This window comes from Papaver somniferum, chromosome 2 (genome assembly GCF_003573695.1).
Source record: "Papaver somniferum cultivar HN1 chromosome 2, ASM357369v1, whole genome shotgun sequence".
Lineage (NCBI taxonomy): Eukaryota > Viridiplantae > Streptophyta > Magnoliopsida > Ranunculales > Papaveraceae > Papaver > Papaver somniferum.
In genome coordinates, this window is record NC_039359.1 from 123460346 (window position 1) to 123486516 (window position 26171).

At 34.8% G+C, this 26171-nt stretch overlaps 1 long non-coding RNA gene across 3 annotated transcripts; it reads right to left on the minus strand.

Annotated features, from left to right (window-relative positions):
- Positions 1-17427: 17427 nt before the first annotated feature.
- Positions 17428-22335, minus strand: LOC113349023. 3 transcript variants are annotated; one of them, XR_003359892.1, is made up of 5 exons: positions 22038-22335; positions 20162-20249; positions 19251-19336; positions 18224-19136; positions 17428-18119 (listed from the first exon to the last, which is right to left on the minus strand). It is a non-coding gene; the product is annotated as an uncharacterized LOC113349023 (long non-coding RNA). The 3 variants fall into 3 exon arrangements; XR_003359891.1 differs by lacking the exon at positions 19251-19336 and having other exon boundaries at positions 18224-19115; XR_003359890.1 differs by lacking the exon at positions 19251-19336.
- Positions 22336-26171: the final 3836 nt, after the last annotated feature.

Below are 26171 nucleotides of genomic sequence, written 5' to 3' on the forward strand. Positions count from 1 at the left end.
GAAAGTGGAAGGAAGGCTGGAATGCCTGCCTATCAAATGTTATAGGCTTAGTGATTCAATTTAAGTTTTAGGCTTACTCATAATTCTTGTTTGCTGTAGGTATCCTTTTTTCTTTTCATTTTTGTTAAGTGTACGCCCTTCACTTAAAAAGCAAGCAAGCATCCCCATCCCAATTTTTTTTTAAAGAGTTAAAAAGTTCTATTGTTAGAATAAGTTAAGCTAGAGAATAATAATTATGGGGCAAAAAAAAAGTCCACTTCGGGGCAAAAAATGTTCAGGACCGACCCTGCTCACACAAATCATGTAAGATGCTACAAGGAGATTTTCACATGATCATCTTTGACTTTCGTCAAGAATATAAGATGAACTTGGTTAAAGCAAAAGCTTACCAACACATATTTTGAGAAATATGTAAGCGAGTTAAACTCAACTCGAAATATCAAATTTGTATAATCAAAGTCTATATAGCTATACGACTTTTGTCTCAAATGGGAGATAAAGTAGATAGACTTTTAAGTGATAGATGAGTTCAGGTCTCCGCATACCTTTTGTTGATGAAGTTCCACAAGCTCCCCTTAGTAGTTCTTCGTCTTCAATCGATGAACGCCGTGAAGTCTAATGCTCAACTACACTTTCTATCCTAATCCAAGACTTAGATGTTTTGACAACTAAACTTGACAAACAAGCTTGAGATAGCAACGCTTGCGAGTTCGACCGAGCAGTGCTCTAACAATATCCCTCTTTGTCAATTTTAGTGACAAAACTATCAATACATATGGATTACAAAATAAATAAACTTTGTAGCTTCTCATCCAAATGCTTGATTTCCTTGGTTCTTCAACATTACTCGAAATCTTCGTCACTTCCAAGTACTCCAGTGATTCTGAGCGTGTTCAACTCAGCATCATAGTTATTGAAGATCCGAAGCTATAACAATGAGAAAAAAGTTGCTCTCAATCATTGTTATACAGTGTCATAGTATTATTACATGGCATCAAAGTCCAATTGTATCACAACTTTGACAACAATACCATGGTGATATGTATCACTCCCCCTTAGTCAATACATGATCTCACATGAAAATTACTCCCCCTTGCATAATGATCCGTAAACCATACGTATTTGTAGTGCGAACTACACAGTAATTCTCCCCTTCTTGTCAATATAAATTGGCAAAGGTACAAAACTAGTGGGATCTTAATGAAATTCTCACGGAGATACTTCATGACCAAAAGGAAACATATCAACTTTGTTTAGGTGCAATCATATAGTCGAAACTAAATGCATTCATCAAGGAGTTAATAAGGATACAATAAAACTCCTACAATGTTCCACAACCGCACTCCCCATAAAGATTTGGCAATTAAGCACAAGTTCAATTAAGAACTCTCCCCCATAAAATGTCATTCCCGAGAGAACAACAAGAGCGACCTTACTTTTACAAGAAAAGAAGGATTTCTTTGGACATTAACAAATCATATGAAACATGAATTTGTATCTAGAAAACTCAATTAAATTAACCACAAGAGAACCCATGATTAATTTAATCAGAAATGCTCACATAAGAAAACTTATGGAGCCGCACAGTATTTACACATAGATGTGGATCAGGGAAAGACCAATATTGCGTAAAAGATTCATTCTATTTTTCATCAATATGTGCATAAAGACATATAATAGACTTAATCTTTGCAGACAAAAGTTCATCATATCTTCATCAATATTTGCATAATGACATAAAAGGCTTAACTTTTGTTCTCAAAAGTTTATTATATCTTTTATCAATAAAGACATATGATAGACTTAACTTTTGAGCAAAATATGGGACAATCACAGTCCACGGGCGCAAACACACATATCCCATAACAAGTTGCAATATACAAAACCATAAAAATTAAATTGCAAAATCATCTTCCAAATAAACTTTAGAATTTAAATAAATAAATCTAAAAACATTGCAAGATGAAAATCGTTGGCAATAGCTATGGGTACTCACAATAATTGCTATTCCAAACCCTAGTTATCCTTCTTAAAACACAAGAATAAATTCTCATAAGAAGTTTCCTAGATAGAAAATAAACATCAAGTTTCTTTGATAACATCATACCTTTGAAAGGGTCTATCATAAAAGGTATCACTGATATCCTTGATTTTTTTGACCGTAGAGACTCCATGTTCATGAGTCAGAACATTAACGGGCAAGATGCCTGGCTTTGACACAGTCCATGATGAGTTTCTTCTGATTCCTGATCAAGATCTTTTTATTATCAAGGATTTTGGTCTGACCATCAATAAGTTGTTTTATTTGCAATTGAAGATTTGCAAATTCGACCCTAGAGTCATTCTGAAAAAGAATTAAATCCTTGACAAATTCTCCAATCCAAGAGTTGTACTCTTTCCTTTCAGTCATATTTTTCAAGAAAAGTTCTTGAACGGAATCACATCCTTTAACGTCTTCATCCATCTCAAGATTCACCACTTTTTGAGGTCTTGAGGAGTTCTCCATTTTTTTTTTAATTAGGGAAGGCAAGACCATAAAATATATAAGTTTACAAAAAAGAGAAGGACACCCTTGTTATGGAAACCATAAAACTCCCAAGAAAGACACGGACGATTGTGGACTGGTGAGGAAGGCTAATGGATTAGAAAAGATCCAACCGGAAATACTCACTGTTTTCAAATATCTCTTATATCATGGCTCAATAACTAAAAGACTTAATCAGAGCATGCAGAAGAGATACAAGTTACAAGAAGTCAAGAAATGACTCAACCTTCACAAAAGGGGAAAACAACTTAATCAAACATAAGAGACAAATGGTAATCAACAATAGACTTGAACATCTGGCAAATATCATCCTTCCAACTCTCAAGTTAGATACAAGGATGAAATTACCTAGAGCTAGGTAGAAAAGTGATATGTAATCCCACCATAAGTATTGAGAGATGAGTTGTAAATACCATATGAGCGTTTGAACCTAGTATTTCTTACCTTCCTTCGGCTATTTATTATTCCAGAAGAATTCGATATAACTTTTTTATAAAATCCATTAGAGCGAATTTTCTGAGGATTAAGTCTAGGACCTCTACAAATCGGTTCCATAAGATTAGGGGAGAGAGGTCTCCACCTTCTAGACTTAGATATACCAGACTTATTCTCATAAACACTGGGAATGCATATTTTTGTGATGTAAGAGTTTGCACCATGAGGAGAAACACGATCCCTATAGAGATTTCGAAATGAGTGACCATTGAAGTCCCTTTTATGAGAGTTATGGCTTTCTGCATGAATGAAATCCATTGTAGATGTCGTCAGACAATTCACTTTGTCGACTGTAAAAAGAAGTAGACTTTGAAGATCAGAAATCTGTTTCTTTCTAACAAAACAATGCTGAGCATAGTGATTCTTTTTCCCACAGAAAGAACAGGTTTGTGGAAGAGAAGCAATGGAAGGAACCTGTAAGTTCATACCCCTATTAGAATACTACAAGTTATGTAAACACTTCTTAGCAAAGATCTCCTTTAGAGAACTTTTCTTCATGTATTGTAATTCTGTTTGAGAATTAGAGATTGGTACGGAAGATTTTCTCATTAAAACCGAGTTTTCCTTTTTCAAGGATTTGCATTGTTCCTGGGCTAAAAGAAGGGAGGCAACCAATTTCTCTTTTTCAACACGAAGGATGTTCAGATCAGATGAGAGAGTCTCGATCAAACGTTTTTCTCTAATTAAATCTTCTTTAACAATATCCTCAAGAGTACTAATCTTTTCACGTTGTAGAGTAGTTTCTTGACCAAGTTTCTCGATATTGTTAGAGAAGGACTCAATTATGCTATAGAGTTCCCGTTCTCGACCAAGAGACTTCTCAAGCTCATCAATGAGTTGATCATGTTTTTCTTCAAGAGCCTTTATCTTAGCACCTTGAAGATCAAAAATCTCAGCAGATTTTTTTCGAGTTCTGGTGAGTTCCATTTCAATTTTAGACATGCAAAAGTGGGGGTCTAACAACCACACCCAATATTTCGTTCGTCAATCTGAATAGACAAACTCCAATATACTTTCAAGAGAATCAACTAGACAGTCAGACTGGATCTATAGAAAAGTATATCAAAGAGTTATATCTCAATTTCTCAATTCAATCTGCAGTCAAACAAATAGGAATTTGTGAGCCCGATTGAATAAGAGAAATAACTTGGACGGTATCACAAACCAATATCCAAGTGTCAATCAATTCAATCAACAACCCAAAGGTCGGATTCAAGAACTGATTGAACTTAACGCACAACCTGTGATATTTCTATTATATAACAATATATAATGCAGAAAAGAAGTAGCACAGACACCCGAAATTTTGTTAACGAGGAAATCGCAAATGCACAAAAACCCGGGGACCTAGTACAGCTTTGAACACCACACTGTATTAAGCCGCTACAGACACTAGCATATTACCAATGAACTTCAGACTGGAATGTAGCCCCTAATCAATTTCACACTGATCAAGGTACAATTGCGCTCCTTACGTCTCTAAACCCCAGCAGGATTCTACGCACTTGATTCTTGTTAGAGCATTGCTCGGTCGAACTCGCATGCGTTGCTATCTCAAGCATTTTTGTCAATATTAGTGATCAAAACTATATGTCTTGATTTATAGTTTACTTATGACTAAGTCTCGGTCTAGGATAATTAAGTGTAGTTGAGCTCTAGACTCCATGACGATCATCTTACAAAGACGAAGAACTACTCGAGGAACCAGTGGAACTTCATCCGACTAAAAAGCTATGTGGAGACTTGAAATTATCTATCACTCAAAAGTCTACTCTATCTCCTACTCTTGAGACAATAGTCGTATAAGTATGATAGTTTTCATACATACACATTTGCTATTTCTAGCTTACTTTACTCGCCTATCTTTTTCTCGAAATATGTGTTGGTAAGCTTTTGCTTTAGCCACTTTCATCTTTACCCGTGACGAAAGTCATGATGATGTTTCAATCTTGAAAATCGCTTTAATGACGATAGTCGTGAATAACGATTGTTATAATATTATAGAAGAATGTTTCAATGATTGAAATGTAGAGTTGAGATTACCAACTATGGATATAAGCATATATAGTGTATTCGCACATTAGTGTATAAATCCATGTGCCGGAAACCAAGTGTGTGCATATGTGTGCATACGGTATTGGTGAAGGAGACAGGTTGGGTACGCGTACCAGCGGAAGTATTCAACCGAAAGTTTCTGCCGAGTTTGTTGTTCGCAAACTAGTAAACCATTCACCTTAGGTACGCATACCCGTACGCGTACCCACATAAGTTTTCGAACCGAAAACTGCTGAGTTTGTAAACTCAAATCCGGTAGCTAAGGTACGCCTACCCGTACGCGTACCTAAGCTGGTTATTTCTCAAAGCGGTAGTTCATGAACTTAAAACAATAATTATAAGGAATGCAACTTTTGCAAACTGTGGGTATATTTTTCATGAATTGATTCAAATGGATCAAACCGATTTTGTTTCAATTGCGTCTATGAATAAAGACCTAAGCAATTGAACAACTCTTCAACTAGTTCTTATGAGTCATTTGAACTAGTTATGATAAAGATGAATATGGTTAATATGAAAGTGCTCATATGGCTAACCATTGGTTAACTATTTGTGAACCAACTAAGTGTACACGTTTAGGTACGGTTACTCAAACCTAAATGAATACCTTTCATTTGTGTGTGACAAGCTAAGTTTCGATCTAACGGTTGAAATATATTAGATTGGTTGAATCGGGTTTTTCATCTAACGATGAATATTGAATGCTTTGTTACCAAGGTAACTTGGATTGCAAACCCTGATTTGAAAACTATATAAAGGAGACATCTAGCAACTGGAAAAACTAATCCCCCCACCTCATGTGTGATACTAGTTGGTTTTGCTAGAGACGATTCTCCTTTAACCTTAGGTTTCTTCTCGAGACCCTGTAGGTTAACGACTGAAAGACTTCATTGGGATTTTGAAGCCAGACGAAACTACTTCTCTTGTAGTTGAGTGATCCGATCTTGCCATTTTCTAGCGTACGAGTTCAATTGAATAATTGACTTGAGATTATATCTCCGATAGGGCAAGATAAAAAGAAATCAGAAACATCTTCGTCTCATCGTTTGTGATTCTGCAATATCAAGTTCCTCTGCCATACGATTTAGATTATTGTGAGGTGATTGATATTACCAGGATGTTCTTCGGGAATATAAGTCCGGGTTATCAATTAGTTCCTTTTCACCTTGATTTATCAAAATAAGGAACAAAAAATCATAGGTTTATTTTTGGGAGACAGATTTATCTATCATCATTTACTTTTCTGTGTGATACAGATCTGTTTATTAAAGTCTTCGACTTTGGGTCGTAGCAACTCTTAGTTGTGGCTGAGATCAGCTAAGGGAATCAAGTGCGTAGTATCCTGCTGGGATCAGAGACGTAAGGAGCGCAACTGTACCTTGAATCAGTGTGAGATTGATTAGGGTTAACTACAGTCCAGACCGAAGTTAGTTTGTAGTAGGCTAGTGTCTGTAGCGGATTAATCCAGTGTGGTGTTCAATCTGGACTAGGTCCCGGGGTTTTTCTGCATTTGCGGTTTCCTCGTTAACAAAACTTCTGGTGTCTGTGTTATTTCTATTCCGCATTATATTTTGTTGTATAATTGAAATATCACAGGTTGTGCGTTGTATCGATCAATTGTGAAATCCAACCATTGGTTGTTGATTGGAAATTGATTGATCCTTGGATATTGGTCTTTGGTACCATCCAAGTTTAACCTACAGAGAAAATAGTTGGGTCTGGCTTCACAATCCCAATGAAGTCTTCAAGTCGTTAACCTACAGGGTTTTGGAAAAACCTAAGGTTAAAGGAGAATCAACTTTAGTCGCAACTAGTATCACACAGGAGGTGTGGGGATTAGGTTTCCAAGTTGCTAGAGTTCTCCCTTATATAGTCTTCATATCAGGGTTTTCAATCAATGCTGCGTACCTTGGTAACAAAGCATTCAATATTCACCGTTAGATGAAAACCGGATTAGACTCAAGCTAATATCTTTCAACTGTTAGATCGAACTTAACTTGTTACACACAAATGAAAAGTGACTTCATTTAGATATGAGTAACCGTACCTAAATGTGTACACCTTTGTTGGCTCAACAATAGTTAACCGAAGTTAGCCATATGAACACTTTTATATCAACCATATTCATCTTAACCATAACTAGTTCAAATGTCTCAAATGAAACTAGTTCTAGAGTTGTTCAGTTGTTTATATTCTCATATAAGTATACAAGACACAATCGAAGCAAAATCGATTTTGATTCACTCGAATCAATTCATGAACATTATAGCCACGGTTTGAAAAAGATTGCATTCCTTAATATATAGATGTATTAGTTCATGAACAAACCGATTTTAGAACATAACCTACTCAAGTATGCAAACGGGTATGCATACTGTCGTTCACATCTGAACTCAGTTGAATATAGTGCGCGTACGGGTACGCCTACTAAAGTTCCCAGACTTCAACTGACTTCTCCAGTACGGGTATGCATATTATAGCTCCCGGACTTCACCTGACCAACCAGTACGCATACGGGTATGCATACTAGATTGTCGGTCTTGGACTATACATATGCAAGTACGCATACTGTATTTATATCCAATCATGGTTAATCATTCTAAACTCCCATTTCAATCATTGAAACATTCTCGGAAGACGACAATAGCTGTCTCGCACAAACTATTAGCTTCAAAGCAATTTTCAAGTGATCGAATGATCAATACGAAACATTCCGAGCCTACATCAAATGACTGTCTCAAACAAATCATGTAAGATGTTACAAGGCGATTTTCACATGATCATCTTTTGACTTTCGTCAAGAATATAAGATGAACTTGGTTAAAGAAAAAGCTTACCAACACATATTTTGATAAATATGTGAGCGAGTTAAACTCAGCTCGAAATATAAAATGTGTATAATCGAAGTCTATATAGCTATACGATCGATTTTTGTCTCAAATAGGAGATATAGAGTAGATAGACTTTTGAGTGATAGATGAGTTCAAGTCTCCACATAACTTTTGTTGATGATGTTCCACAAGCTCCCCTCAGTAGTTTTTCGTCTTCAATCGATGAACGCCATGTAGTCTAATGCTCAACTACACTTTCTATCCTAATCCGAGACTTAGATATAAGTAGACTAGAAATCAATACTTATAGTTTTGATAACTAAACTTGACAAACAAGCTTGAGATAGCAACGATTGCGAGTTCGACCATGCATAGCTCTAACACCGGGGTTTTTCTGCACTTACGGTTTCCTTGTTAACAAAATTTCTGGTGTCTGTGTTATTCTTTTCCTTATTATATTTTTTTATATAATTGAAATATCACAGGTTGTGCGTAAGTTCAATCAGTTGTGAATCCAACCTTTGGTTGTTGATAATATTGACTGACACTTGGATATTGGTTTTTTGATACCGTCCAAGTTATTTCTTATTTTCAATTGGGCTCGCCAATTCCTATTTGTTTGGTTGCAAATTGAATTGAGAAATAGAGATATAACTCTTGGATATACTTTTCTTAAGATTGAGTTTAACTGTCTAGTTGATTCTCTTGAAAGTATATTGAAGTTAGTCCATACAGATTGCTAAGAAAAATATTAGGTGTGGTTGTTAGACCCCCGCTTTTTCACCTCCATATAAGAATAATTCAGAACAGTATATATATAATATAGGTCGTATAGTACGTCAAAGTTTAAGACGAAGAGATTCTTTTAACCAGTTTGAAAAATATTTTTAGGTTTAATAGTGTATGATGTTTTTTTTTGCACGACTCATTTAAATATCTTTGGTCGTCTGATTTTGTTTGTTGATTTTCCGTGTCATTGTTGAATTTTGTGTGAATTGTGTTACATAGCAAACTTCATGTGTTTAACTTATACATGTAAAACTAAACAAATTTCACATGTGAAACTAAACAAAACTTATGTTTTCCTACGTATTGCCTAGGTACATTGTGTTGCATTGCAAACTTTGTGAATTTACCATACGTATCATACATGCGAAACTAAACAAAATTTAACTAATATTTGTATTGCCTAGGTATATTGTGATGTTTGTTGTGCATTATTATATTTTCTCCTAGGTACATATATAACTATTGATCATTTCAAGGAAGACCCCCATATAAGAATAATTTCTTGTCGTCCCTAGGATATTCTTATATAGAGGTTCTACTGTATAAATCTAATCTAAAATTACCATTTCTAACCGTAGATTTTATAATTTGGGCTACACATATGTATCATCTTAATGATGGGTTTATGGAAGGGAGAGGAACCAAACTTGGGCTCCTTAGATATTTTCACTTTTTAAATATAACAAAATATAACATGAACACATGATATTGTTTTCGCTTCATATTGTTAGTCTTTTAAACGAAACTAATATGCTCTGAATGCGTGAAAATGTAACCCAACCACTTTCAGAAGTTGATTTGACTTAAATGATATTAGATTTGCCAAAAACCATACCTTAAAATTTTTAAAAACACCATTGGGGTATTTGTTATTTAACACCAAACTTGGCAACCTCGAGACCCTACACAACGCTCAACCTTTCCGGATCAAGTTCTTATATTTTTGAGTTCGTATAAGTTCTTATGTTCAACTTAGCAACCTTGAGACTCTACGCAACGCTCGTTTCCCTTGGTGTTTGAAGGAGCATAAAAAAAATTTCTTTTGGGGGTGAATTGAAACAGACTCTTTGCTAGCCCCAAGTGTTTGGAGTGGACTAAAGTTGGGTTTGAGACACGACTCTCTCGAGAGTAGCAGCAAAGTTGATTTATGCCCTACTTTATCTTAGCTTGCAGATTGGGCGGATGTAGTTGTGCAAAATGTTATCTCAACTTGGTACAAGGGTGAAAGTGTAAAATCTGATGTGCATTCAAATTATTGGGCAGTGCCAACCCTGATTTTAAAGAAAAAAATATATATATAAGTATAAAAAAAAGGAACTAATTAGGGACAATAACTTGGCAAAATACGGTCATCAAATAATGTAAAAGCCCCTTACACATAGAATATTTGTAATAGTAATATGTCCTCGATTAATTATATTATTAATAAATTTGACTAGTTTACTTAATTAAGTGCTAGGGATTAGATCGGATAATGAAAATGATTAACGGTTGGATTCAAAAAATCAAAGCTATTATTTATTTTCTAGTTTACAGCTGAAAATTTATAAACTCCCAATCATAAACTAGAAAAGATAGCAAAAAATAAAACTCCAAACTTGTATCCAAACTTGTATCCAAACTTCAGAGCAACGGTTAGGAAATCCTAATATCGGTGGAGAATCTGGTTTCAACTACACAGTCTACAGTTAGAAAAATTCATATATAGTTAGAAATTTTGCCTTTCAGCCTAACATAAGGCAAAGAATTCTTCATTTCCTAACTGTAATAAGTTGATAATTTCCAACTTAAGGTTGGGAGTTCATCGATTCGCAACTGTAACTATTGAAATTTCTAACTTATGGTTGAGAACTCATGAATCTCCATTCTTAATTTGTTGTTTACGGCCAGGAGTTCATCCATTCCTAGCCATAAGTAGTTCAGAAACAGAAAACTGAATCTTAATTTCGTCAAATCTAACATATTCGAGCAATCAAAAGCAAGAAAAAATGGTTGGTTTTTCGAATCTTACCTAATAAAGCTCGCTTGGAGGATTAATGGTTGGTTTTTCGAATCTTACCTAATAAAGCTCACCTGAAGATTAAATGATGTTTGAATTTTTTTATACATATATATATTTTTTTAGGAAAACTGATGTTTGGACTTCTTGGTCAATTATACTCTTTATTTTGTTGTGGGGTTTAAATTATCATCATCACTGATAAAGAAGGAAAGAAGAACTGATTTTAGGTTTTGTTTTTGTTTTTGAACTAGAAATAACTCATGCCACAAAGACACAAACTACGGAATATTTTTGTTACTGCATCATGTGACCCTATCTACTTGTTTGATGTTTATCCTAAAGAGAACTGCTTGAAGAGATGTACAAAACCATTATTTGAAAACCAACATATATCTTGTTTTTAACAAGGACGTCTAGTATATGGGTTCAACTCGAAGACCAACATTATATAATAATCTTACTATAAATCTAAGAGAGCACATCATCAGGGGAAGAATATCAATATTACGTAATGAACAATGGATACTACACATTTATATGTGCTGCACTCTTTATACTCGCTTGGTTTTGTCCATCATGTTTTTTTCGCAAGGTTTTAATGAGGCCGTAATCAATATGTCCAACATCGTATATGGTTTATACCCTTTTTCGTTCGTCTGGGTTTTGTCCCGTTTGGATTTTTCTGGCAAGGTTTTAACAAGGAAATATCATAGTAATATGGTTCCATCAAAGGAGGAGTGTTGTAAATATATATCTAGTGGAGTTACACACTTATACCACCACCTTTTAATCTCCCTTTTCACCTCTTTATATCCTTCACTACTTGGTAACCTCCATAATTAATGTAATACTTAAGTTTAATATCTATAGTTACAGGGATGCCTTTACTTTTCTAATGAAAACGCTGTCTTTATTATCTCTTGTATTTATGGGGATGTATTTATTACTTCTCTAATGAAAATTATATCTTTATTATCTTTTCTTGTATTAACTTATAAATTGAGGCCCATTCTCTTTGTGATGCACACCATTTTTTATAATAAGAAATTATCTTTTCTTCTCTCCTTATATTTTCTTGTGCTTTAGCTTATCTTTTGAGTTAGTTTACACCATTAAAAACAAATATAACATGCACACATGAGAGTCCAAATTTGTGCACCCCCTCAAAACGGGTACACATTCTGGGCCCCTCATTAGCTTAGATCACTATATCAAGTTTTTTAAAACTTGTTTTACTTTTTATTTTTTATTTACAATTTCATTGGGAATAGCTGAAATAATGACTGCGCCAAGTGTTTTAGGTTTCCATTAACAATTTTTTCTTTCTTCTCTCTATCTTCTCTACAACAAAGAAGAAAATGAAAAGTCGACTCAATCAATCAATCTAATTATTTTATAACCTCAAACAAGATGCACTTGATATGTTCGTTTTCCACATTTTAGGAACCCTAGCAGTAGTAGAAACAAACATGTTAGATGATGTTTATGATTCTACTAGTAATTGAGCTCGTGAAGATTTAATTATGGAGATATAAATTCCTTTATTTTTATTTTCCTCCCTTTTATTTTTCTATAAGGATCTTACTAGTTATATCAGTGTTGTGAATTTATGAGTCTTTTGTTTGCTTTGTAATACTTCGGTTCATGAAATTTTTGAAATGGTTTCATTAATTCAAGGTGAGTCGTTGAACAAACTAGTTAGAGAATTAGGTTATAAAAGAATTTGGTTGATTGATTTAATCGATTTTTCATTTTCCTTTTTGTTATAAGGAAGTAGGGATGAACATGGTTTCGGTTTTCCGCTGGAACCGGACCAAACTAGACCAATTAGAAAGAAACCAAACCGAACCATTTCCTAATGGATTGGTTACGGTGTAGAAAGTGGAAAACCGATAGTGTTGGTTTTGGTTTGGTTTGACCTCTAAAACCGAACCAAAAACCATTGGAAAACCGATTAATTTTTAAACTTAATTTCTATCGTTGATTTACAAGTATTAGATTCTACCCATTGATTTAGAGGATAAATAGAAACCCTAAATCTAATATTTCATTATGATACTCTCCCTATTTCTCTTTCTCCTTCTCTCAGTCGTCTCCCTTCTCCACCTCCAACTACAGCCGCTGCTACTCGACTTTTTTCTTCCTGTCTTCCTTCTTTTTTATTTGTCAATAAATAAATTAAGATATATTATATATCTTCTTTTGTCTCTAGAATTGGAGTAAGCTTTAACTATTCTTGATATTTTTTTATTTTTTTTTGTCTGTAAATTTGTGTAAACCAGTACTATCGGCAACTATGATTTTTATATCTGTAAATTTGTGTTTTCTTTTGTTTTGGTTTTACATAATTATTGGTTAACCAAAAACCACTGGGACAAACCGAAACCAACTGGAACCATTTGGAAACCGAACCAATGGTTAATGAATTGGTTTGGTTTAGATTTTTAGAAACCAATAGTATTGGTTTCGGTTTTGGTTTGACTAGAAACCGAACCAAAACCGACCATGAACAGCCCATAGAGTGAAGAAAAAGAATTATTAATGGAAACCTAAAACACATAGCACAGTCATTATTTTCGTTTATTTCTAATGAATTTTTAAATAAAAAATAAAAAGTAAAACAAGCTTTGGAAACCAGATATGATAATCTGAACTACCGAGGGGGCCTGAATATACACCACGGTTTTGAGGGTGCACAATGTCTTTTTAATCGAATAGGAGATTTCCCTCAATATATTGATACTAAAGAACCATAGTCTCCATAGAAGGAGTTTCGGTAGATCATTACATGTTCATTCCAAGTTTGAATGTTAAGATATTCTAAAATTTACCATAAAAAATCTCCTTTCCAATTGTGCTTTATTGCATATTTGTTACAAAAAGTGTATATTGTGGTTTCCTAAATTACATTAGTTCTTAAGTCAAGATTAAAAACCAGAACTTTGAAATTTATGTCTTTCGAGGTAATGTTTCCTTCTGCAGTGTTGTTCTTGTATCTTCGCTCCTTTACAGCTGCGTACTTTCCTATTAGCAGCAAGAGAGTAGGTTCTGAATCGCTCCTGAAAGTGAACGAATGTCCACTCCATTATGTTGACCACTGAAAAACCGCTTCTGCTCCAGCACTCTCTAGTTGTTCTCTGGTTGTACAGTCTGCGTGAAGCCCTCTAGCTTCCCTGATGTGTCATGTAGAGTCAGAAAGAGTTAGTCCAATACCAGGTTTTTCTCCTGCATTCATCTCTGTTAGGACTTGTTGATTTTCATATCTATTAGCCTTGTTTATCCCCGCACTTGATCATTAGTGACCTTGAGAGTAGTACCATTCGGTGGATTATAGTACAAAAGTTGCATAATATCATAATCTGACATATGGATTGTCCCATAACTATTTATAAATTTAATGATATTGTTTTTTGTTGTTTCGCTGTTTTGACTTTCCTTCTTAAATGTTATTTTGCATCTGGATTTCCAGATTTGCCAAATTATAACACTACACAAGACCTGCCAATCTATGCCTAATCCACCTCTGTTGGTGTTTTGAAAACAATTATATAACCAATCATGAAAATTTTCAGTTCCATTTTTTATGTATTGCATATCAAAATTAAAATGCATCCAAACTTGGCAAAGTTACAATCTAGAAACAGATGAGTTAAAGTTTCGGGTTCTTCATTACACAAATTACTCTTAGTATTTGTGTCTGGAAAAATGGCTGCCATTCTCATACTATTTGGCAGTATGGAATGGGATGCTTTCCAAATAAATATTTTCACCGCAGGAGAAGTATTCATGCTCCAAATAAGGTTCGACTTTTTGTCTGCATAACCATTTGTGTTGATCTGATTATAAAGAGACTTCACAAAAAATTTACCTGTTTCATTTAGAGTCCAATGGGGTGTATCTTCTTGGTTCTCACCATTTACCTGAATTTTCTTAATTTGCTCAATTGTGTGTTCATCAAAGCATCTAGCCAGTTTTCCTAAATCCCAAGTATTATTAGTTGTAATCAAATCACTTACCTTTTCTAAGTCTGCATTATGAGTTTGAGGGCTACCTATTGGATACACTGTATCAAGGATCCAAAAATCATTCCATATTTCTATACTAGCTCCATTTCCAACTTCCCAAAGACAAAAATTTTTTAGTTGTTGTATGCTTGTAAGCATCCCCTTCCATATCCAACTGTCATTTCTATTTGGTGTATTTTTAAGATGCAATATATCATTATCTGGGTAGTATTTAGCTTTGAGAATGAAAGCGCATAAAGAATCAGGGTTCTCCTTTAACCTCCACCCCATCTTAGCTATCATAGCTAAGTTGAAGTTCTTAATGTCATTAATTCCTAAACCTCCTTCTTCCAAAGACTTACATATAGAATTCCAATTTTTAAGACAAACAACTTTCTTACCATTTTCATTTAGACCTTTTTCATTTTTTCCCCACCAATAGTCCTTCTGAAGTTTTGTTAAGTCCTTACAGATTTTAACAGGGATTTTAAAACAGTTCATTTGATAAACATAGAGAGATGCTGTGATATTTTTAATCATTACAGTCTTACCTGTTGTATTTAGATCTACCCCTCTACAACTTAGCATCCTAGTTTTCATTCTTTCCACTAAAGGTTCAAAGCATGTAATTTTTGATCTATTGGTGAATAAAGGCAAACCAAGGTATTTGTCATTTAGGGGAATTGTCTTGACTCCTAGAATTTCTTTGACTTTATGTATGATATTACTTTCAGTTTTCGGACTAAAAAACACACCAGATTTTTCAAGATTAATTAACTGACCCGAAGCTAAACCAAAATCTCTGAACAGTTTAACTAGATTGTGACAAGTATTTTCACTTACTTTATAGAACAACATACGGTCATCCGCAAATAATAAATGGCTCATGGAGGGAGCTTGGTGTACAATTTAATACCTTTAATCAACCTAAGTTTTCAGCTTGTGTTGTAGTTCTGGACAGTGCTTCCATACAAAACAAAAACAAATACGGGGAGATTGGGTCTCCCTATCTCAAACACCATTTCTCATTGAAGCCAAACCTGATCATTATTTGCATTAAAAAATTCCATTCGACTCTATCGAATGCTTTTGACATATCTATTTTTAGTCCAATGAATCCTTTTTTGACTTTGATTTTTTCATTTTATAAATAATTTCATGAGCAATCGTGATGTTTTCAGAGATATGCCTTCCAGGAATGAAGGCAGATTGATAAGACGATATCATTTTACTCAATAGCCCTTTCATCTTAGTTTATAAGTTGTGTTAGCCATAGCAATTAGTCTGAACTCCGCAGATGTAGTTGGGTTTAGAGTTTTTAGACTCCACATATGTTGTTAGTCTTTGAGGCCGGCATATTCCTCTTTTTAACGGGAAAAATACGGTTCAGTCCAGAAATCAATTCGAAAGTACAGATTAATCCAGCTCGAGTGAACTAGGTACAGATTAGTCCAAAATATGGGAAAGTACATTAGTAACCTTATTATTTACAATTTAATCCAAATATTTGCAGTTTAGTCCACGATGACTCATGATGCAGTCAACAATTTTAAATAATATATAAATTATTAAAAAACAATTTACTTTCGAAGATTCAACTATGTTTGACAGGGAATATAAGCAGTGAGTTTAAGTAATGCATACTGCATCAACTGCTACTTCTGCATGACCTCTAACAACAATTAACGAAGATTCAATGAGACATCAATATACTTGTTCGGGGGCGATAAGATGTGATTGGTAGCCATTTGCTTCAGCAATTATCTTTCATATGTTCTCCATCGCGAGTTGCTTATCAAATTTCAATATTTTTTCATAACTGCAGGAAGTTGTTTGTTGAAAACATTTGAGATTTTATCACCACCTGGGCGTCAAGATGTTTTTTGTAAATTCCATCGAAAAGAAACATATACAAAACAAGATTCAGGTTATGTCATCCAATAAGTCACCCCCAATGTATGATATTTAAGTCCAATTTTCGACCGTAATCATAGATTGAAAGTTAGGTCAAGGACTTCATAATTCAAAAGCTATGGTCAGCTTCAAAAAGAATAAACATGTGTACAACTATCTACACATGTTGGATAAAGAGTGAACAATTTTCCGGACAAGAACAACAACTAACAAGAACTGAGAATAATTGTTCTGCAACATTTTTTTATTAGGCAAGCTCAAGCATACATTAAATCGATCATTTATACCCATACAAGGACTTATTTTCATGGAAAATACACTATTTATACCCATACAAGGACTTATTTTCATGGAAAATACATTGGTGCACCAACAAGTACACCCCCACAAAAAGTGTAACAAATTAAAAGTATTCACTTGCAAACAATTCTATTTCATGGGAATTACACAGGTGCACCAGCAAGTACACACCTACCAACATTGTATAAGCACTAGAAATCCTCCTTAATTCACCATAACTAGTACCTTTCTGATCATCCAAAATCAAAAAATGAATAAAAAATCAAAGGGTTCCATTGAAAGTATAGGTACCACATGGTATATAGATAAATTCCTTTCAATTGCAAGTATAGCTAATACCGTTCATATCGTATTCAGACACAACTAGCAAACCATGTGTACGCAAAAAATGAGTTAAAAAGCATCACTTGGTTCCCTATTTCTGAATTGTAGCTACATGTTACTGCTGAATGCCGATACTAACGTAATCTGATACTTTATGTGAAATCAAACTTGAACAAGAAAAACTATTAATAATCATCATGTGTACAACTATGTAAACATTAACAATAAACAGATGTACAATTATGTACACATATCAACAGGTGTACAACTATGAATACATTGATAATAAACAGGTGTACAACGATGTACACTTAACAATCAACTGGTGTACACTAACAACTTTAACAGCTTTAGCTCACATATTTCCTTACATAAAATACACTTTCAATGAACAAACCACAAGAAACTCCTATATTGTCAATAAAAACATTATCTCAGAGAATATCAGGTGCTATATTTTTGTCTCACTTTGACAAAGACCAGCATCAACTCTGATTTTACTTTAGCATCTATTAGTATCCAAATGCCTAAGATCCTAATTTAGGCACATGATAATTTCTAATAAATTCTTATCTACAACATTAGCACAGTCTTGTTGTTTGGGAAAGCTTGCTTACTACTCTACTCAAACTCCGACAATAGAAGGTTCGCATAGAAGTGTATCAAAACATACAAAAAAGTTGATCAAAGTTATTATAATTAGTTGTCGACTCATCTACAGAAAAATGTGCTCAGTCAAGTACAATTAAAAAATAGAATAGACATAAATGAATAAATACCTGGTTTAGATGGCCCACAGTCAAAATTGCTATCACATACATGACCAAAACAGGGTCATCCTCTAATCGATCTTGAAAAATCTGCAAGAGCACATAAAAGTGTATTATCAATCAACAGAGAAAGTTGTCGATGGACATCAACATCAACAAATTAACAAACTAATGTAGTGTTCAAGATACTTTACCTCTTCCACTTTATTCTATAATTTTCCACCTTGTACCCTCTGCTTGTTTCTGTTTGCCTCTTATTCAGCCTCTTATTATTGTACAAAATACAGTGTATATTAATGTGCACATATTGTCATAAACAACTTCAGTAAGAATGGATGATTTTGATAAAGAAGATCAAAGATTTAATGTGTGTAACAATGTACACATTAGTTAACAATAAACATGTATACAACTACGTACGCATTGACAATAAACATGTGTATAATCATGTACACATTAATATTCAGCATATGTACAACTATATACACACTAACAAACCAACATTGTATAATTATGTACACATTAATATCCAGCATGTGTAATACTATGTTCACAAACTCAACATACGTCGACAGCTTCTAGTTTTAGTAAACTAGGAAACTGACAATGCTAAAAATGCAGGAATCTGACTTGCTTTCATATAATTATGTACCGTTCAGCAAAAAATACACAGAAAAAACCTAAGATGCAAAATAGAAGAAACAAACAGAAGAGTGGAGATCCTTAATCAATACCTTTTAAATGTTTTGTTCTGCGTCTCAGCTTCAAATGGTGGAACCCAAAAAGGAGTTAAATTTGCTACTACCTAATGACTTGGGGATGATGATCTTCGATGTAGGAAGATTTCTACGTATGTTGTGTGTAGACAAGGCCAAATGCAAATACTAGTTTGATAGTTTCAGGTAAATAACCAATGCAGAAAAAAAGTGCACGACTTACAACAAGTATGATAAAACTGGTGCACTAAAAAGTACACTACGTAAAACATAAATTGAATCACCTTCTTTAGCTTATGCGTGATACATTTTGAATGATATAGTGGTCAGCATGTCTCGGTTTTTGTATTCCATACAACAGATCACACATCTGCAAAATTTTATAATTAACCTGAAATGAGAAACACAGGAATTTCTTGACTCAGTTACTAAACCATGTGGATGAGGGGGGAAGAAAAATCAGTAAGTTACACTTAAATGCTATAAGCAGATTGGGTTTACGTACTCGTCATGTTCTTTCTTGGAGAAGAATCATACTTTATGTGAATCACTAGAAGAATCTGTTGGAACTGATAGCACAATGGTGTACCACTATGTGCGCATTAAAAATCAATATGTGTACAATTACATACACATAAACAATCAATAGGTGTACAAATGTATACACATTAACTAACAACAGGTGTACAACTATGTACACATTAAAAATCCACATGTGTACAATTATGTATGCATTAAGAATCAACATTGTACAACTATGTGCACATTAAAAACCTTAGCATCAACTATGCCATTCATTCATTTCATAATGTAAAATGCCTAAAAATGTAGGAACAATCAGAAGGAAATCTAAAACTTGATAGAAATATTCAAGGTTGCTAAAAGCGGGTACCAATATTGGTAAAGGAATTAATCCATAGCTTTTAGCAAACGTGCAGCTGGTAATTCAAACATCTTACCCGGAAGATGCATGCATATATATATATATATAAGCGCAATTTTTTTCAAGACTTTTACAATTGGTTTAAAATGTCCATCAGTTCTAAACTATGGTCAGCTTCGAAAAGAAGCAACTTGTGCACAAATATGTACACATTAAAAACTAACATGTGTACAACAATCTACACATGTGGTTATTACTTTTCAATAAAGTTCTACAAATTATACACGTCTCCAAGTCAGGGCACGTCTAGAACTAATACATCTCACTCTAATTTATCCTACAGTCAACAAACTCAACACATTACTGACACTCCAAGCCAGATTCATTTCTAAATCCATCAATTAATACCTCTAAAAAGTCTTTTTGCGATATAAATAGCTATTTTTTAGCAGATCTATCTAGACAAATCATTTACCAATCCCATTTGTCATAATCATGAAATTTACATCATAATTACACTAAATTAGACTTACCAGGAGAAGATGCAACCTTGTCTTTATGGATGCGCATGGTATGGTTTTGAACAACTTTGAACAAAACTGCAACCGCAACCAATTATGTCTGCATCCATCCAAGCAATTCGTTAGTATACAAATCAATAAACTTAATTTCTTGAAATCAATTGACAATCTACTTTCTTATGTACATATAATATAAGAACATTTACTTAACTAAAATTAATTTCTCACCAATAATAAATTACATAAAATAAAGATTAACTCGCATAAGCTTGACTCCGTTCATTTTAATTACTTTATTTCTAAATTATCACTTTCCCATCACAAGATCAAAACACCAAAAGTGATCCAAATTTCGGATGTGCCAATTCCACTTGCCATACAGGACCTTGCTGACCATTCAAACTAGCAAGGCTTGTGAAGAAGAACTACTGACACCAATTATCTTAATAAGCTCATAATCCCACAAATCAAACACCAAAACACAATATCTAGCTATCCTAATGGAGACAAGAATAATATCGCGAGCAAGCTCTGATACAGGGATGACACTGAATTTGTGCAAAGATTATATTATGTTATCCTACATATCTTAAATTTGAGAGTGCTCCAAGTCGGTTATGGAACGGTGATTATAGCACAAGAAAAAAATCCCAGGTCCAGCAAAAGAGAGTCTATTCAAGCATCCCTTTAAAAGAATGTTGTGCGCCTCTCTTTACGAGATTGATATCTCTTTTTTTTATCCCTCCTTATTGAGTAACCCTGGTCAATGGATTTACGAGATCCATATCTTTAACTCAGACGCTTATTTAGATATACAAACATTAACAAAAAAAAGAAAAAAGAAAAAAAAAGACAAACTCAATACTTTACAATTTTAACTATTAATTAGAAATGATAATGGTCAAAGAAAAAACAAGTAGCATAAAAGACTATATTTGGTTTCTATCTTAGTATCTCTTTAACTTAGTTTAGTGCTTGTGTCTCTCTAGCTAACTCAAATCAACAGATAAGTGATCAGTCATGGCAGTGGGACTGAGTACAGAGGTTAGCAGTGGAGATAATCAATACCATGGGAGGGTGACACGATATGTAATTCCAAATTTATCTTGTTGTAGTCTGTCATAAAAAAGGATATATATTGACACTTCAAGTTTTAGTAATCATCTCTTCAAAGAACTTAATATTGATAAACGCATTTCATGGTTCCTTAACTCGATAACCAATTCAGGAACAAACGAATTATCTTCACGCTTAAACATTCCTATCAAGTCCCAACATCATATATTGATCATAGTAATATCATATTATACATAACTGTTTCCGAATCTACTGATGCAACAAGCTCAAATTGTCAGACATGAGGAGTGACGATTAAGTGGACAAAGTGCCAGAATGTCACCTAATTTAAAAAGTAATTAAATATGAAAGTTACTAGCATTTTATGAAACTTGGATAATAGAGACTAATGTTCTTTTCTTCTGTGTAACTACAGTAAAATAAATGCAATGTTTAAATTAAAGCCATTACAGTATTTTAAGAACATATAGAACACTCAAAACATGTCCAAAATCCAAACTAAATCTTTTAAGAACAAATAATACATTTCCAGATCTGATTTTCAACCGTGAAAATGATAGAGGATTCCATCACAAGTCATGGAAGAACATATATATAGTTTTGTGATTTTTTTGTTTTAAAAATTCTTACATAAAAAACGATAAGCTGATCAGGATATTATGAATCTAATATGAAATTTGAATCAGATCAAAAGATTGATAGTAATTTGGAGTTGAGATTTTTGAAACCCTGAAAGGTTTTTTCTCGAATTCGAAACCAATCAATTAATAGCTCTTAATCGAATTAAAATGATGAGAAGAGATAAACTTACCTTTCACATCGATTTTGATGACGAAATCTCCAATTAATTTGCTGAAATTGAACCTCATCAACTTTTCTCCACGATTGCGAATTAATCTTCAAGAATATGTACTGATAATGACCATTTATTTGATTCTCAAATTAAGGGTTTGTAGATTGAAGTTTCAAACGCCAGAGATTAGGTTTTACTTTTTAGGATTTATTCTCTGCTCCGGCAAACTCTCTCGGATTAGGTTTTACTTTTTAGGATTTATTCTCTGCTCCGGCAAACTCTCTCGACATGAAAATGAAGAAATAAAAACTGCGTTAGTAAGAAATTATACACGACGGGCATTTTTGTCAAAAAGAAGAAGAAGTTGTTTTGGACTGAGTGGTTCATAAAAGGACCGACTCGTTCGAGATTGTGCAAATTTGGACCTCTTAGATCAACTGCAATGGTGCGAGTATAACCAAAAATCAATGACCAAAAAAATGACCAAATTTGAGTTTAGTCTAGTGTGTGACGTTAGAGCAACCACAGTCATGACCAAATTTGGGGACTATACCCAAATTTGGTCCCAAATTCAGCCGCAGTGGTACTGACTAAAACCATATTTAGTCCAGTTAATTAGGGTTTGCGACCAAATGTGGTCGCCAACCCAGACTAAAATGATTAATAGTGGGACGGAAGTATAGTGGGCGTATGATTTCAGACGGAAGTATAGTGGACGCTCCACATCGGGCGTACGTATAAATAACGTATGATAATGGGGCGGATGTATATAGAGCGTTTGAGTTAGGCGTCATTATAAACACCGCCGGGCCATACGTAGATAAAACCTACGCCCCATAGCAGACGCAGTTATTAAAAACGCCTGGTTTGGACGCAGTTACTAAAAGCGCCTGGTCCGGGCGCATGTATTATGACCGTATGCGGGAGACGGACGTATTATTAACGTCTGTTGGTATTGCTGGTCCGTTGTTACTTGATGAGAGAGAATATTCAGTACCAATGGCTACTATTGAAGGTTGTTTGATTGCTAGTACAAACCGTGGGTGTAAAGCGATTTACGTTTCTGGGGGTGCTACTAGTGTTCTGTTACAAACTTGACTGGTTCTGCCATTGCATCTACGCCTGAACTAGAACAACCACAGTCATGAGACGGACCAAAAGAATCCAGTACGCCTGTGTGAGACGTAATTTTAATGTACGTCTGTTTTGAGCGCACGTAATATGAGCGTTTGTTACTCAACAGTTACTATCAGAAGAATCCAGTACCTACTAGCTGTGATTTTGGAGGTGCTGCGATGCTTGTTAATGCCAACCCATGTAAGATATTTAAAAGCTTATACAGATTAATTCATCCTGTTTTTAGCTTCTTAATTAAACAAATTTCTTTGCTGACAACTTGTCAGCTGTGAATCTTTATTTTCTAATTGGCTCCATGATAGCTAATGGAAATTACATATTCTCTTGAATTTCTTCTTAGGTACCGGATCTTGTGTATTTCAATCATCCACATCCTCATTATGAGCGCACGTAATATGAGCGTCAGTTTTGTGCCCACTCAGACGGACTTTCCATAAACGCCCCACTCAGACGGACTTCACGTATACGCCCGACCCAGACGCACCTTTCATCTCCGCCCTACCCAGACGCACCTTTTATGTCCGCCCGACGGAGACGCACTTTCTATCTACGTATGTATCAGACGCACATAACATCTCCGTCCCAGTAGACGCACTTTCCATCGCCGTCCCATGTTCGGCGTGAATTATACCTGCGCCTCAATCAGGCGCACGTAATAACTCCGTTTCACTCAGACGCATATTATAAAGACGCTCGGTCAAGAAACGTGAGTATAAGTTCCGTCTCGCATCAAGCGTTCGTATAAGTTACGCTTCACCAAATTCTGGTCGTCCCCATTGCGCTTGAACACCCAGAATACCAAATTTTTTTGGCTTTTAGTCTGGCTTTTGGTGTTTGGTCCGTCTCATGACTGTGGTTGCTCTTACGGATGGAAGACTAAATTTGATCAAACGTACACTATATATTCGCCTGGTGTGGGGCGTGGGCTATACTCCGCCTGATTGGGGAGATTCTGAAAAAAAAAAAAAAAAAAAGAAGTGGGGCGGAGATATAAAGTCCGCCCCACTAAAATTGTTTTGGAAAACAAAGAATGGGGTGGGGTATAATGCCCGCCCCATACAAAATAAAAAAAATAAAAAATGGGGCGTAAACTTTGCGTACGTCCCATGTGGAGCGTAGACTTTACGTACGCCTGGTGTGGTGCGGGGACTTTACGTACGCATGGTGTGGGACGTAGATTATATAACCGCCTGGTGATGGGGCGTGGACTATACCAACGCTCGACTATATTTGGGTTTAGTCTTGGTCCCAGACCAAATATACTCTGGATTTTAGTCGTCGATCAAAATTTGATCGATAGTACGTTCCACTACGTCTGTTAAAAAGACCAATATTTGGGTTTAGTCGCCCACTGTGGACGCTCTTAGTACTAGGTTTGATGGAGCAGGACTAAATTGTCCAAAGCCCAACTAATATGGGATTAAACATTAATTTCTACCTTTTTAACACCATACTCTTCACCACACTCAACCTTGCCGTATCAAATTCCTCGTATTAAAGAATCTTATTATCGGGGCTTTGAAAATCAATGGTCATTTGTGGCTTTTTAGGATCATGAAATAGTAAATGAGATTATCCCTTATCACATCATATTCCTAATGTCTATTATACCCTTACCTAAATTTCACTATTCATAAAAAAAAATCCTAAATCTATTATCTTCTCCTTCTCATTTACAATCATGATGAAGATCATAGAAAAAAAAATCTATTATCTTCTCCCCATCCTTCTCTTTTCATTCATAAATTGCGAAAAGATGATGAGCATAATTTCATCATGATGAGGATGATGATCATCAAAAAAAACCAAAATTATTTTCTTCTCCTTCTCCTTCTCATTCAACATGATAAAGACGATGATCATCATCGAAAGAAAAAACTAAGAAAACCCACTATTTATTTTTGGTTTAAATGGTTAAAAAAATCCAATTCGATGAATTTCGGGTAAAAAAAAAACAGTTTATGAAAGTATTTACGGCTGGGAGTTGTTAGATTCCCAACCGTGAATCAAGATTACGGCTGGGATAGTTCGTCGACCCAACCGAGAGTCCATGTTTCGGCTTGGTTTTTCCAACCGAAAGTTTTTTCAATTTTTTTTTTTTTGGTTTTTAGAACAAGTTACGGCTAGGTTTTCCCAGCCTTAACTGCACTTCGGCTTGGTTTTCGGCTGAGATAATTTGTCGACCCGACCGTAGAATGAAAAAACGGTTGGGAAATAATGGTGTTCCAAACCGTATTTTTTATTTATGGAGGGGAAATAAAGAACTCATAGCCGAAATCATTTTTCTGATTATTTTTGTTTTTAGAACCAGTTAAGGCTGGGTTTTCCTAGCCGTAACTGGTTCTGAAAACCAAAAACATCAAAAAACTGATTTCGGTTGGGAAAACCAAGCCGAAACATGTACTTTCGGCTGGGAATCTAAGAACTCCCAGCCGTAAATACTTTCAGAAACTTTTTTTTTTAACCCGAAATTCATAGAATCATATTTTTTAGGGCTATTTTGTGTTTCCTCCCTTCCCAAGATCGCTAATTAGCGTTTCCTCCCCAAATAGATTCAAATTAGTGTTTCCTCCTCTCGTCAAGTATTCCATCCATTTTCCCGTTAGTTGAGTCAGCACCAGTGCAAACGTGGAAAAGATAAACACGTGTCAATTGAAATACCCGGAATACCCTCATATACTAATATGATCCGACGGAGGTAGAACAATCATCGGTGGAGTTTTACCATCAATGGGTTCATGCATTTATACATATACCTTCAATACATTTATACATACACAATCAATTGATTCATGGCAACGAGCTTCCTTCAATCACCTAAGAACTAACGACAGCAGCAACAACACTCCCTTCATCTCTAATCTATCTCTTGCCTGATCAGTATGTTTGTGAATTCTATGTCACCGGGGTGCAAGTGGAAGTGGTGATCTTAATGGGAGATACAAGGTCAGTGAGCCATACACTCCCTTTCTACAAGGAAACTTCGTCTGGCAAGTTAAAAATGGAAACTCGGTT